Genomic DNA, 13624 nt, shown 5'->3' with positions numbered 1-13624 from the left:
AGGCCTTATAAATCCACTAAAAATTGACTACATTTTGTTTGAGGGGTTTAGTGAGGGCTAGGGGTTATTGTCATTAACCAGTCACTGCCTTTAATAAAAAATATATATATATATATATATATATATACACACACATATATATATATATGAAAAAATCTCTCACTTCTCTGGATTGACAACAGTGGACCCTAAAACTACATCAGCCATATTTGTTATGTTAATGCCTGAGTACAAGAAAGAGTAAACTTTTTATCTACAGATGGCTCTTAGATCCCACAGAGAAGGTCAGGTGCAGTGGCTCATGCATGTAATCCTAGCACTCTGGGAGGCCGAGGCAGGAGGATCGCTCGAGGTCAGGAGTTCAAGACCAGCCTGAGCAAAAGTGAGACCCCATCTCTACTAAAAAAATTAGAAAGAAATTAGCTGGACAGCTAAAAATATATGTAGAAAAAATTAGCCGGGCATGGTGGCACATTCCTGTAGTCCCAGCTACTTGGGAGGCTGAGGCAGTAGGATTGCTCGAGCCCAGGAGTTTGAGGTTGCTGTGAGCTAGGCTGACGCCATGGCACTCTAGCCTGGGCAACAGAGTGAGACTCTGTTTCAAAACAAAACAACAACAACAAAAAAAACAAGACAAGACCACAGAGAATAAAATAAAATCTGAATGGGATAAAGTTGAGGAGGATTTCATGAGTTCAATGAAGAGATAAAGTAGTTGAAAAACATCTATAATATTGAAAAGTAGAAGATACATTGGAAGGGAAAATAAATTATATACTTATGACAATGTATTCAGGGCTATCTGTTATGACATGAGAAATAAAGGAATTACTACAGACCCCTTTCTAGAGGCATTGTATTATAAATGTTTTGACACACTGGTAAAATTTCAGAAATCATCCTGACTATTGTTAGAAGCTAAACATAAAACATGATCCTTTTATGCAAGAAGAAGGATAGTTGAGAAAGAAAATATTTACTTGTGGGTAGCATTGAGTCATAAAAATTATAAGGACAGGATGAAAACGAAGTTGACTGAGAAGAAAAAGCCAAGGAATAAGGAGATAAAAGCAGGGGAACTCAATCTGTCAGTTATAAAGTCCACTGCAGCTACAATATATTCTAAGAGAAATGTTGCCACCCACTGCTTAGGGAGCAGCCTTACAATGATTACTCAAATAACTTCACCTAAATACTGTTACTGAATTAGAGCTTGATGCCTAAGCCAAGAGTATTTACTCCATAAGATGGCCAACTAAATAAGATGTGTACTAGTAGAAAAGAATGAGCTGAGACAGCCATATCCTCCCTCTGGAATTATATTAGGAAAAGCATAACAAGAGAAAAAGAAGTTAGCAACAGGAATTAAAAATTCCAGAGAGAAGACAGTGGATTGAAATTGGGCTGTGAATATTTATTATAAGTCAAAAAGTTAGGATGTAGACATTGTGGAGCAGATACATGTAATAAAGAGTAGAAGAAAGAATAAGTTAGTTGACTATGGGAAGAAAATGGAATTAACAAACAGAATATATAAGACATGCAATAAGAAAAAGAGTTCCCATTGTTAAAAGAGTGGATACACCTTACAACTTTCTTTTTTTATTTCTTTTTATTTTTTTAATTTTATTTTTGAACCTCATTACCTTTTTTATTTCAAAATATTATGGGGGTACAAATGTTTTTAGTTACATGTATCAATTTGATTATGCTTGAGTCAGGGTTATAAATGTGTCTATCACCCAGATAGTGTTCATTGTACCCATTAGGTAGGTATTCGCCCATCCCCTCCTTCCCCCTCCCCCTTGCTTGATTTCCAGAGTTTCATTTCCCTCTGTGCATATGTGTGCTTATCAGTTATTTCCAATTTAATAGCTAGTAAATGTGGTGTTATTTTTCTATTCTTTAGATATTTCACTTAGGATAATGGTCTTCAGTTCTATACAAATTGTTGCAAAAGGCCTTAATTCATCCTTCTTCATGGCTGTGTAGTATTCCATAGTATACATACACCATATTTTTTAATCCACTCAGGTATTAATGGACACTTGGGTTGATTCCACATAATTGAAATTGCAAATTGTGCTACAATAAACATTTGCATGCAGATGTCTTTTTGATAAAATGACTTCTTTTCCTTTGGGTAAATATCCAGGAGTGGGAATGGTAGGTATACTTTTAGTCTTTGAGGAATCTCCATACTATTTTCCATAGAGGTTGTACTAATTTGCAGTCCCACCAACAGTGTATAAGCATTGCTTGCTCTCTGCATCCACATCAGCATTTATTGTCTTTGGACTTTTTGTGATAAAAGCCATTCTACTGAGGTAAGGCAGTATCTCATTGTGGTTTTAATTCGCAGTTCCCTGATGATTAGTGACATTGAATATATTTTCATAGGGAGAAACAAACTGCTCCACCGTCCCTTCTTGTTGGACTCCAAGCCTCTCAGAGGTTGATCTCTGCCAGTATCTTGCTGCTTCTCGTTCTGCTCCACAACTTCTTCCCATGGAATCTCTTGTAGGTTCTGGCAATTTTCCCTCGGAATTACACCCGATCTATGTTTGTTTTTTTCTTTTTCACCTAAAACTTTTCCTTCTTTCTGAGCTAATTTGGCAGCTAGTCTCCCTGGTCTGCTATCTTGTCTCAATCCCCTCTTTCTTTCTTTCTAAGTTGTGGTTAAAAAAACACATAATCTTAAACTCTCTGTCATAACCCTTCTTAAGTGTTCAGTTCAGTGGTGTTAAGTATATTCACATTGTTGTATAACAAATCTCTAGAACTTTCTCATCTTGCAAAACTGAAACTGTATACCCACTAAACACTAATTCTCCCTCATCCTGTACTCCTGATCTTTGACAATCACCATTTTGCTTTTTGGTTTCTATAATTTTAACTACTTTAGATTCTTAACATGAGTGGAATCATACAGTATTTGTCCTTTTGTGTCCCTACAGACTTTTTGAGTCGTATGGTTTTCCAGTGTCTGATTCAATTTGGGTTCATATGGATCCTTACAATAGGTAAGGGAAAAAAAAAGTGACCACCTTTGAGAAATATACAAACAAAGCAATACAAAAACCCAAGTAGTACTGAGCAAGATTTTCCTATTGATTCTGGGAAATAATTGAAATATACACTTTGAAATGCTGCTTTATTCAACAAAATAATATTTTGGGGAATACATGAGCCCAAATGATGTATTAGGTACTGGTGTTTAAGGGAGATTAAAATAAATATATCCCACTTTTGCTTTGTGCCAGAAAAAAAACCTTTTAAAATACTTTATTGATTTTAAAGTAAGCTTAATGTATTTTAGCTGAGCTTAGTGACTGGAGGGAGAATGCAACTAATGATGGATTTTTTAATAATGTTTTCATAAAACATTAAAATAGGTCTTAGTTCCACTCATCTTTCACAATGACAATTCTCCTTCCTAGATTAATCTTAAAATAAACTTGATATATTTAATTATTTGTGAAGCTTTCAAATATGTATTTTAATATATTTTGATAAAATATGTAAATGATGACATCTCTGTAAACAGTACTACTGTATATGTGTAAAGATACTGCTCAGCTAACTGGCCATTACAGACTGCAGTTATCAAGAGTCTTGCAAAATTCCAAAGAGTTTTCCTTTTCATCATGCTAAACCTTTCTAAATTACCTCTTCTTTGGCAAAACTAGGTTATGTTGCACACTGTGAGATTTTTAATTAGAGTTTATTTAGAAAACATATTAAGTGCTATTAGAGAGTTTTTGTGAAAGCGCTAATGAATATACTGTATTTAATCATCATTAGACACATCAAATGCAAGACAAATGTTCTAAAGTTAGCAACTTTCAACAATGAGCATGTGTTCATAATTACGGTGTTATCATCTTAAGAAGTAGACTTATTCCATTGCATTTATATGAAGCCAATTTTTAAATGTCTTATTAGTGACATTGTTGGATAATAACTGAAAGCAAACTTCTAACAGACGACCTTTGGGGAAATTGCACGTATTATAATGACAAAAAATGAGTTTGAAAGAAAAGGTATTATCTGAAAAGGTATTATTATGTGAAAGACTTTCTACAAAGCATTGACTGTAAATATTTGTAAGGTCTACTGTAGGTTTTTGCAGAATCATTGTGAACCTATTCATGTAAAAATGACTTCTGGATCTGGGGCTGTTGGGCCAGATAAAAGAAGGCAGTAGACTAAACTCAGGTTAGCATCCAGATGGTATAAACTAGTGGGGTCAGGGACAAAAGAGAGAGAAGGCTGAGTGAACAGAAATTGAAGCAGGACACCCATTGAGATATCATTTCTTCTCTTGAAGAATCATGATCAAAAGGGCAAGATTCTTTGTGAGCAGAGGAGTAAGTAGTGCACAGATTTTTTTGACCTACTGAATTAGGAAAAGCTTCATGCAAAGATCTTTCAATAATTCTTGGAAAAAATAGGTTTCTCTTGATGAGGCATTTTATCCTCAGACCCTCATGGATGTCTCTAAATATAAGAAGTGTTGCTTGTTAATGCTAAACGTAGGGCCCAAGTCATCATACCAGAATAGAAAGTCTGACATGGGGTATAGAGAGTTTTGGTCTCAGGAGTTCTAAAACATTGATCATGGAGGACCACATTTTTTCTGTTTTTGGACAATTCATTTATATGTAAGTGATTTATTCCTTCTGGACTTGATCTAAGATTGAGGCCTATATATTCATAATAGCATCACTTTTATTTTACCATCATAAAAATTCCATGCGAAGAAGGAACTTAGGAACTGTTTGGTTTATGCTTCTCATTTTAGAGAGTTTTAGTATAATGTCCAGGCATAATAATATTCTTGGACATAGAAAACAAGTTCCTCTCAATTCACTGACCTATCGTCATTACGCTTCTTTCTCAGAGAAATGAAAGGAATAAAAAATATTTAAAAGCTCACGGGTTCATATTAGGCTGCCTCTTCTTAATTCCCCAGCTCTTGTATCAGATATTGATGAAAGAGAGAGAGACAGAGAGAGGAGAGATACATGTGGACAGTGGCTCAAAAACATAATATAATGCAAAGATCAATAAAAAGCTTATCTAAAGTAAACATTATAAAAATCCAGAGCTATACACCAAGTTAAAGCAAAAGCATTTACCAAAATGCTTATTTAAATTAATACCATATTGCAAAGAAATTGCTGAGATATATTCACAAATGTAAACTTAACATATATCTTAATTGCTTACAAGCTAGAAAACAACATACCTAAAAAAACATGATTTTCCTGGCAATTGTTATAGTACCTAAGGGACACTGTGAAAACTAGTCTAGTTTTACCATTTTATACATAAAAAGGCTAAATTTTTTAGATGTAAAACCAGTTGTCCTAGGTCACACCATGCTAGGATGTGAACTTAAGTCCCCTGATGTCACACTAAAGCACACTTCTCTTTTAAAAATAGAAATGAGGAGGAAGAGGAGGAAAGAAAGAAAAACAAAGACATAGCGTAATGAAGGACCAAGAGGGATAGAGCCAGCCTAAGATTTGATAAACTGGAAGGATCTGAACAACACCAAAGATCAAGAAAAGCATGTTGAGGAAGATAAGACAAAATATCATAGGAGTTCTTAATTGAGGCTGTTGGAAAATTTTTCCAGAAAATTAGAATTAACATGAGTGGCAATACAGTGCAAGACTGCAAATTCTGATTCTGGGAAGACAGTCTTTTCTGTGCACCCTGATTGAAGTGTAAGAAACACTAGCCCACAGATACTACTCTTAGGAGACTGGGCTCAGAGCCTCTCAACTTGAATGCTTGTCCTACTTGAGTAGAAAGAGAAATCATAAAATTCTTGAATTTGTCATCAATTATAGAACCCAGGAAAATCTAACCTCCTAATTCTACCCACTATTAATTATTAAACTAGAAACAAAATACATTTTTTAAAAGTTTGTATTTTGTTTTTCTTTGAATCCACTAGAAAAGAACATGAAGAGAGATCATACTATTATATATGTGCCATAAGTATTTATGTGGAAATAAATTCTCTCTACCAATAATAAACTAAAAATATTTTTAGATATTTAGAATAGCCAACTAGGTATAATTATTTTATTGACTGACTGCATAATATAAAGCCCTTCATTTAAATCAAAATCTTTTATTTTTATACTGAATTTTAAAGATATACTTTTCTACAAAAATTCTGAGAATTACATGGTTCAATTTTTAGCCATAGTATCTGTGATTAATCTCTAGGTTTTCAATTTTAAAAGGGCAATAAACACATATTATTCAATATGATTTTTATGTCTTAACTTTGGTGGAACAAATACTACTGTAATGGATTCAGAAAGATCTCTTGTCAACCTATAGACTCTGTGGTGGGTTATCATTAACAGACACCAACAGAAAAATGATACACAACATATCGATTTAGACTTCATCATTTCAGCATCTACAATCATTTGGCCAAGAGTGGACAAAATTTTACACATACACACACACAACACACACACACACACACACACACACACACACACAAGCTCTCTTTCCCTCATCTTAGAAATAAATATTATCCCAAGCTAATTAATAGAGTACATCAATTTATACAGACAATGCCATACTGCCATATACATTGCCTTTTGGAATCTTAGCATATGAATTACTTGTATGCAAAGAAATATTTTATATCAATATCTATTGCATCTAAGGCAAAACCTCAATTCAGTAAATTATAAATGGTTTAGGAACTTACAGCAACTATGTATCTTGAAAAATAAATCAACTGTCTTGAATAATCTCATAATTCATTACCTCAGTTGGTATGAATTTGTTAGGTTTTCTTGTAATTCCAAAATGCTTGTTACTTATATTATTAAGATGAAAAAATAATTTAGAAGTACAATATTTCAAAGCTTTCAACTCAAGTATTTTTTAAGTATTGGATAATTAAGGCAATTAAGTTATTATTTTTTTTACATGGATATCCTGGATATGGAAAAATAAAATACCACGTATAAAGTCATATTAGAAATAGTTGTGGACATGCTTGATTTACAAAATAATAAATCACTATGGTTTCTGTGGGATTGAGATACTCTAAATTGATGTTTTTAGCTATATGGAAATTCTAAAAGCAGCTGCATTTCATGGCATGATTCAAAATTTAATATCAGTAAGAGACAAATGGAAGTCATTCTAATATCAAACTATTTGTATTCAGTGATGGGGTTAATAATTGTGAAGGGTTCATAAAGAAAGAGAAAACACTAATTTTGATAGTTTGATTGGCCTAAAACTTCTAAAAACCTGGCATTTGCTCAATTCAATTATTTTTGGTATGTTGTTTTTAGTTTCAGTGCACAAATATTCAGCCATGGTCACAGCCTACATGCCACATACTTTACAGAGCCAGAAGAACAAAGTTAGTCTTGATCAAATATTTCAGCACCCAAGATAATTTATTTCCCTTGAAAGTAGAATTAGATTAAAGAATGATATAATCCTGATATATCAGGCTATTATTAGGTGGTATAATTTATATGGTCTGCATTGATTTTGTTCTCTTTAGGAGCTAATACACATGCTTTCAGATTTAGCAAGAGGACTTTAAAGAGAAAGTATAAAATCTACAAAATATATATCTCCATGAAATTTTATACCAGCAAATCCATGAGCATTGAACTGAGGAAAAGGCAGTCTATATTTTATATGTTATTTAATTTAACTCCTCCATCACCCTTTAACGCATAACCCCAACCATAAAGTCTAATTTTCTTCTGTTTCAATAATTTCAACATGATAAAGAACAAAAAGTTACAACTGTTTCTATTGCCTTAGGAATAAAAATCAATTTTCCCTAGTCAAAGACAATATAAAACTAATTAATTGAAATACAATTTTTTTAAAAAGAACTTATGGTATCAGCAAATGTAGTTTAAAAAAAGTAGGCTTTCTGATAGCTAAAAAAAAACAACTAGAATATATTTAAAACAAATCCTAAATGTCTACAATTTAAACAAAAATCGTGTGCCATTTAAAATTTAGAAATGAAGGATGCAATCTAAACAGTCAGGTATAGATTATATACATGTTAATAAAGAAGAAGAGATTCTCTAAAATGTTAATTTTTAAAAAATCTTCTACTTCTAATTGTCTGGTAGATTAAACACTCTTAAAGCCTCTCACCTTAGATATAGAATTAGAACCTTTATGAAACAGAGTTTTATTACATATTATGGCTGGCAGGAAGCAAAGGAAATTACCAACTTCCTTCAAAAAGGGGCATGCGTGATATATGAGCAGGGAACATTAATGATATGCAAAAGTTACATTATTCTAAGAGAAAATATTTATATAACACATGCTATTATCTAAAGACTGAGCTTCAGGTCAGTGGCATATTGGAAGAACTGCACTTAAAACTCCCTCTCCTCCGCTGGGACGCTAGCAGGGCACTAAAATGCCCTCACATCAGTAGCACCCCATAGCTCCTGGAAGAGGCAAAGGGACAAGAGCATCATTTTTTTTTTCTTTTTTTTTTGAGACAGAGTCTCGCTTTGTTGCCCAGGCTAGAGTGAGTGCCATGGCGTCAGCCTAGCTCACAGCAACCTCAAACTCCTGGGTTTAAGCGATCCTACTGCCTCAGCCTCCCGGGTAGCTGGGACTACAGGCATGCGCCACCATGCCCGGCTAATTTTTTCTATATATATTTTAGTTGGCCAGATAATTTCTTCCTATTTTTAGTAGAGACGGGGTCTCGCTCTTGCTCAGGCTGGTCTCGAACTCCTGAGCTCAAACAATCCACCCGCCTCGGCCTCCCAGAGTGCTAGGATTACAGGTATGAGCCACCACGCCCGGCCAAGAGCATCATTTAGGCTGCAGAGATTCCCATGAGTTCAATAGACCAAATTTGCATTTACAATAAAAAAACTATGAAACTAACAAGGAAACAAGCCAGCATGAGTGAGATTTAGCAGAAAAATAAATCAACAGACTTAGAATATCACTAATTTCAAATATAAAATGTAAAATAAATGTGTGTGAATTATTTAAATTATGAAGGAAAAATACTGAAATTTATGAAGCAACATGAGTCTACAATAAATGACCAAGAAGATTTGAAAAATAATGAAATAGAGTTTCCAGGAAAAAATAGGATTTCCAGAAAAAAATAATAGGATTATTTGTATGTTTTCACACAAATAGGATTATTTGTATGTTTAGGAACTTAGGTTTTCCTAAATGAATAGGTTAACCACAAATACGTTAAGCTAAAAAGGTAATTATTGAACTAATTAATGGGAAGAATTTACACTCAGAGTGCTGTACAAAGGCAAGAAGATGTAAAATAGAAAAATAACTTTTTATTTGAAAAAGAATAAAAAGTCTAATCAGCATGATGAAGGCTCAGAAAGAGGTAATAGAGAGGCAATGTATGAAATATGAAGTTTGAGTTTTATTTGTTACAAACTAATGAAGTGTACTTATCAAAAGATACATGGACCACCATATATATAAACAAAACAAAAGGAAAAGAACTCCTTAAAATATTCCATTAAAACTGTAGAACACTAAAAACAAAAAGTAGACCTAAGCTCAGAGCCAGAGAGGAAGAAGGATAAATAGCATGAAAGTAACCACAATTAGACTCACATCTGACTTCTCAACAACAAAAAAGAAACAAACAGATAATATAATCTGATCTTCAACATTAAGAAAGAAAATCACTATTACCCTGGAATTCTGTACCTAGCAAAGCTATATTTTGAAAACGGTGGTTATCATTTTCACTTAAATGAAATTATTATGATATGCAATTAAGGATAATAAAGGAAAAAATTCATAGCATTCAATGCTTATTTAGAAAATACAAACTGGACCCTAAGCTAAATATCTGGACTGAGATTTTAGGGAAACAAACAGTGTAAGTTCACAGAAATCAGAAATAAAAACAATTAGACACATGAACAAAATTGAATAAAACAGAAAAAAAAAAAAAAAAAGGTTTGTATAGAGAGAATCAACAAAGCCAAAAAGTGGTTATTTGAAAAACTAACAAAATATGTAATGGTGACAAAATTTACCCAGATGACTGAATAAAAAAAAAAAAGCATAAATAAATAAAATTATAATTTAAAAGGGCACATAACTAGCAATAAGCCAATGATTAAAAAGACATGTGACCACCAAGAACAACTTTTGGTACTTAAGTTCTACAAATTAGAAAAAAATGGATGAATCCCTAGAAAAATAAAGCCTGAAGGAATAGAAAGTTTCAAACATTTTTGCAAAAGAAACATCTGGCCTAGACAATTTTCCTAAAGCAGTTTCTACTAAACTCTCAAGAAACAAATTATGTCAATTTATGTATCATCTACATAACAGAAAATGAGGGATGATTCTCTAGCTCATTATATGTGGCCAGTGTAAACTTGATTCCAAAGTTACACAAAAAAAATAGGAATAAAAAGAAAATCACAGATAACTAATGATATAGATACAAATATCCTAAACAATGTTATGGCAAACTGAATCTAATTGTCTGATAGACAGAATAACAGCCTCCAAAGATGTCCATGCCCTAGTTTCCAGAACCAATGTGTATGTTACTTTACAGGACTAAGGAACTTTTTAGAGGTGAATAAGTTAAGAATCTTGAGATGGGGAGATTATTCTGGATTGTCTAGGTGGGCCGAATGACATTGTGAAGGTCTTTATAAGGAAAACAGGGAGTCAGGAGGGTCAGAGTCAGAGAAGCTATGACAACAGAAATAGAGGTCAGACACAGAGAGATTTGAAGATATTATGCTGCTATCTTTGAGGATGAAGGAAGGGGCCATGAGTGAAAGAATGTTGGCTGCTTCTAGTTGTTGGAAAAGGCAAGGAAATGTATTCTCCCCTAGAGCCTCCATATTTAGCCTGGTAAGATGCATTTCACATTTTTCCTCCACAACTGTAAGGTAATAAATTTGTGTTTTTTTAAGCCACTAAGTTTGTAGTAATTTATTATAACAGAAATGGGAAAATAATACAAGTCCTTTGTTTACATGCATGTACCCATCATGAACAAATTGTGTTTATTGCAGAAATGCAAAGAATATTTAACTTTAGAAATTCTATTAATCCAATTTACTACATTAGTAGCTTAAAGGGAGGAAAAACTATATTACAATGTATTTATAAATGTCTTCTGATTAAATGCAAAACCCAATTATAATTAAAAACAAAGTCTATAACAAATAATAATAGAAGAAATCTTCTTTAAATTGATAAAGAGGTGTCTATGAAATAGCTACAGGAATTATTAATTTATATAATGTGTTTATGCTGCATAGAAAACTAATACAACCAATTACCATGCTATAAGAAATCTAGGACTGAATATAACAACTTATATGTAAGATTAATATAGAGAAAAGTATAAAAATGATTTTAAAAACTTGAAGAATAACTAAATAGAAAACTGTATCATATTCATTGATAGTTCAACTTAATATCATAAAGATGCCAATTCTTCTCTATTTTATCTATGGATTCAATAAAATTTTATTCAAATACTAACAGGATTTTTGAGAGTTTTGACAAATTGTAAAATATTTATAAAAGAACACTGGTCTAAGAATGGCCAAAGTATTTTTAAGCAGATATCGAGGTAGTTTATCACGATGTTATTAGAAATAAGAAAGTATGGTAATGGCACTCTGATGTAAAAGTTATCCAGTAGTAATGAATGGGGAAACCATAAGCAGACCTGTGCATATAGGAAACAATAAAATAGAGATTGCATCATAATAACATGTGAAAAGAGGAAAGATTCAATAAAAAATGCTAGAATTATTGGTTATATATATTGAGAAAAAAATTCTCACAGAAGATGAAAATTGACAAATTACTTACATGTAAAAGGCAAAACTTTAGGAAAATATCTTTATAAACTCAGACTATTGAATTAATTTCTTCAAGAAGACACAACATTGATGAGGAAGAAAGCTAAACCCAGAACCTCAGTCCCCACACATTTCTTTTTTTTTTTAGTCTATTTCTTTTTATTTCAGCATATTATGGGGGTGTAGATGTTTAGGTTACGTATATTGTCCTTACCTCCCCTTCCCCACCAAGTCAGAGTTTCAGGCATGTCCATCCTCCAGATGGTGTACATCACACCCCACACATTTCTTGAAATGTAAAAATGCTATGAGGCTCCTGGAGACCACATCTGTGGATATTTTCACTCCCCTTAGACTCCCCAACCCATTCTGATTGGAATAGGAAATCACTGAACTAAATAAACTTCCAGGGTAGAAAAAAAAAAAAAAAAAAAAAAGGAAGACACAACATTAACCATAAAATACCTGTCAATTCAACTACTCTAAGATTAATAATTTCTGTTTAACTATCTAGTCAACAAGGATCTATCAAATGCCTAGTAACCAAATACTATATTGGTATTAGATATATGTAGGCATTAGATATATTGCAGTGATCAAAACAGACAAATACCTGCCTTCATGGATCTTACATCCTACAGAGGGAGAAAGATAAAAAACAAAATAAATTTAAAAAACAGTATGCTATATAGGAGTGTGTATTAAGGAGAAAAACATGAAGCAGGGAAGGAGGATTTGAGCCATTGGAGAAGAGTTATTGAGAGTAAGTAGCCAGTGAAGATTCACTGAGACATTCTTGGCTACATTCCTGAATAAAGGGAGAAAGCTGTTGTCTATGTGATCATCAGGGGAAGAACATGCCAGCCAGAGAGACAGTGAGTGCAATGTCATTGAAGAAGGAGCACACTTCCTGTGTCCAAGGAACAGTGAGAAGGCCACGTGTCTGCAGCAGAATAGAAGGACAATGGGAGGAGACAAGATCAGGGAGCACTAGAGGCCACATCACAAGGGATTTTGCAGTCATACCAAATAATTTTATTTTTCTTCTAAGTAAGAAAGAAGTAAAATGATCTGCTCATATAGAACTGTATCCTTCTGGCTGTTCTACAGGAAGACTAAAGGAGGGTGGGATCATCTTTTGGAAGGCTACTGCAATATTCCAGGCAAGAGATAATGGTGGATTTTCCTTTGGGAATTTTTCTTTGCAAGGAAAAAAAAAAGAAAAGAAAGAAAATGGTGGCTTTGATTAAGATATAAGCTGTGAGCATGAAGACGAGTTATCTGATCAAAGAGCCAAACATGGAGAACATATTATAATCATGTGTCAATGGATTTATATCTTCTGAATCACACAGGAAAACTATGCCAAAAAAACAGGAACTAAAAAATTTTCAGGGAATAGGGATATTATTGGCCCATACACATAGGAAAAGTTCAACTTCATCTGAAATCAGGGATATGCGTATTATGACTAAAATGAGATGCAATTTTATGCATATTATATTGGACAAATTAAGTCTTCCAAGTATCGGCAAGCCTGTGGATCAACAGGAACTCTTAACACATTCCTGGCGAGAATGTCACTGCACAACAGCTTTGGGAAAGCAATTTGGCATTATATTATAAAGGTAAATATTTACACATCCTTCTATGACCCAAGAATGACACTTCTAGGGTTATACCTTAGAAAAACTCTTGAATATGTTTATTAAGAGACATCTATAGAATATTAATAGCAATAGAAT

The sequence above is a fragment of the Lemur catta genome, chromosome 15 (assembly GCF_020740605.2).
Source record: "Lemur catta isolate mLemCat1 chromosome 15, mLemCat1.pri, whole genome shotgun sequence".
NCBI lineage: Eukaryota > Metazoa > Chordata > Mammalia > Primates > Lemuridae > Lemur > Lemur catta.
The sequence above is the reverse complement of the archived record's forward strand: the minus strand, read 5'-3'. Positions refer to the sequence as shown.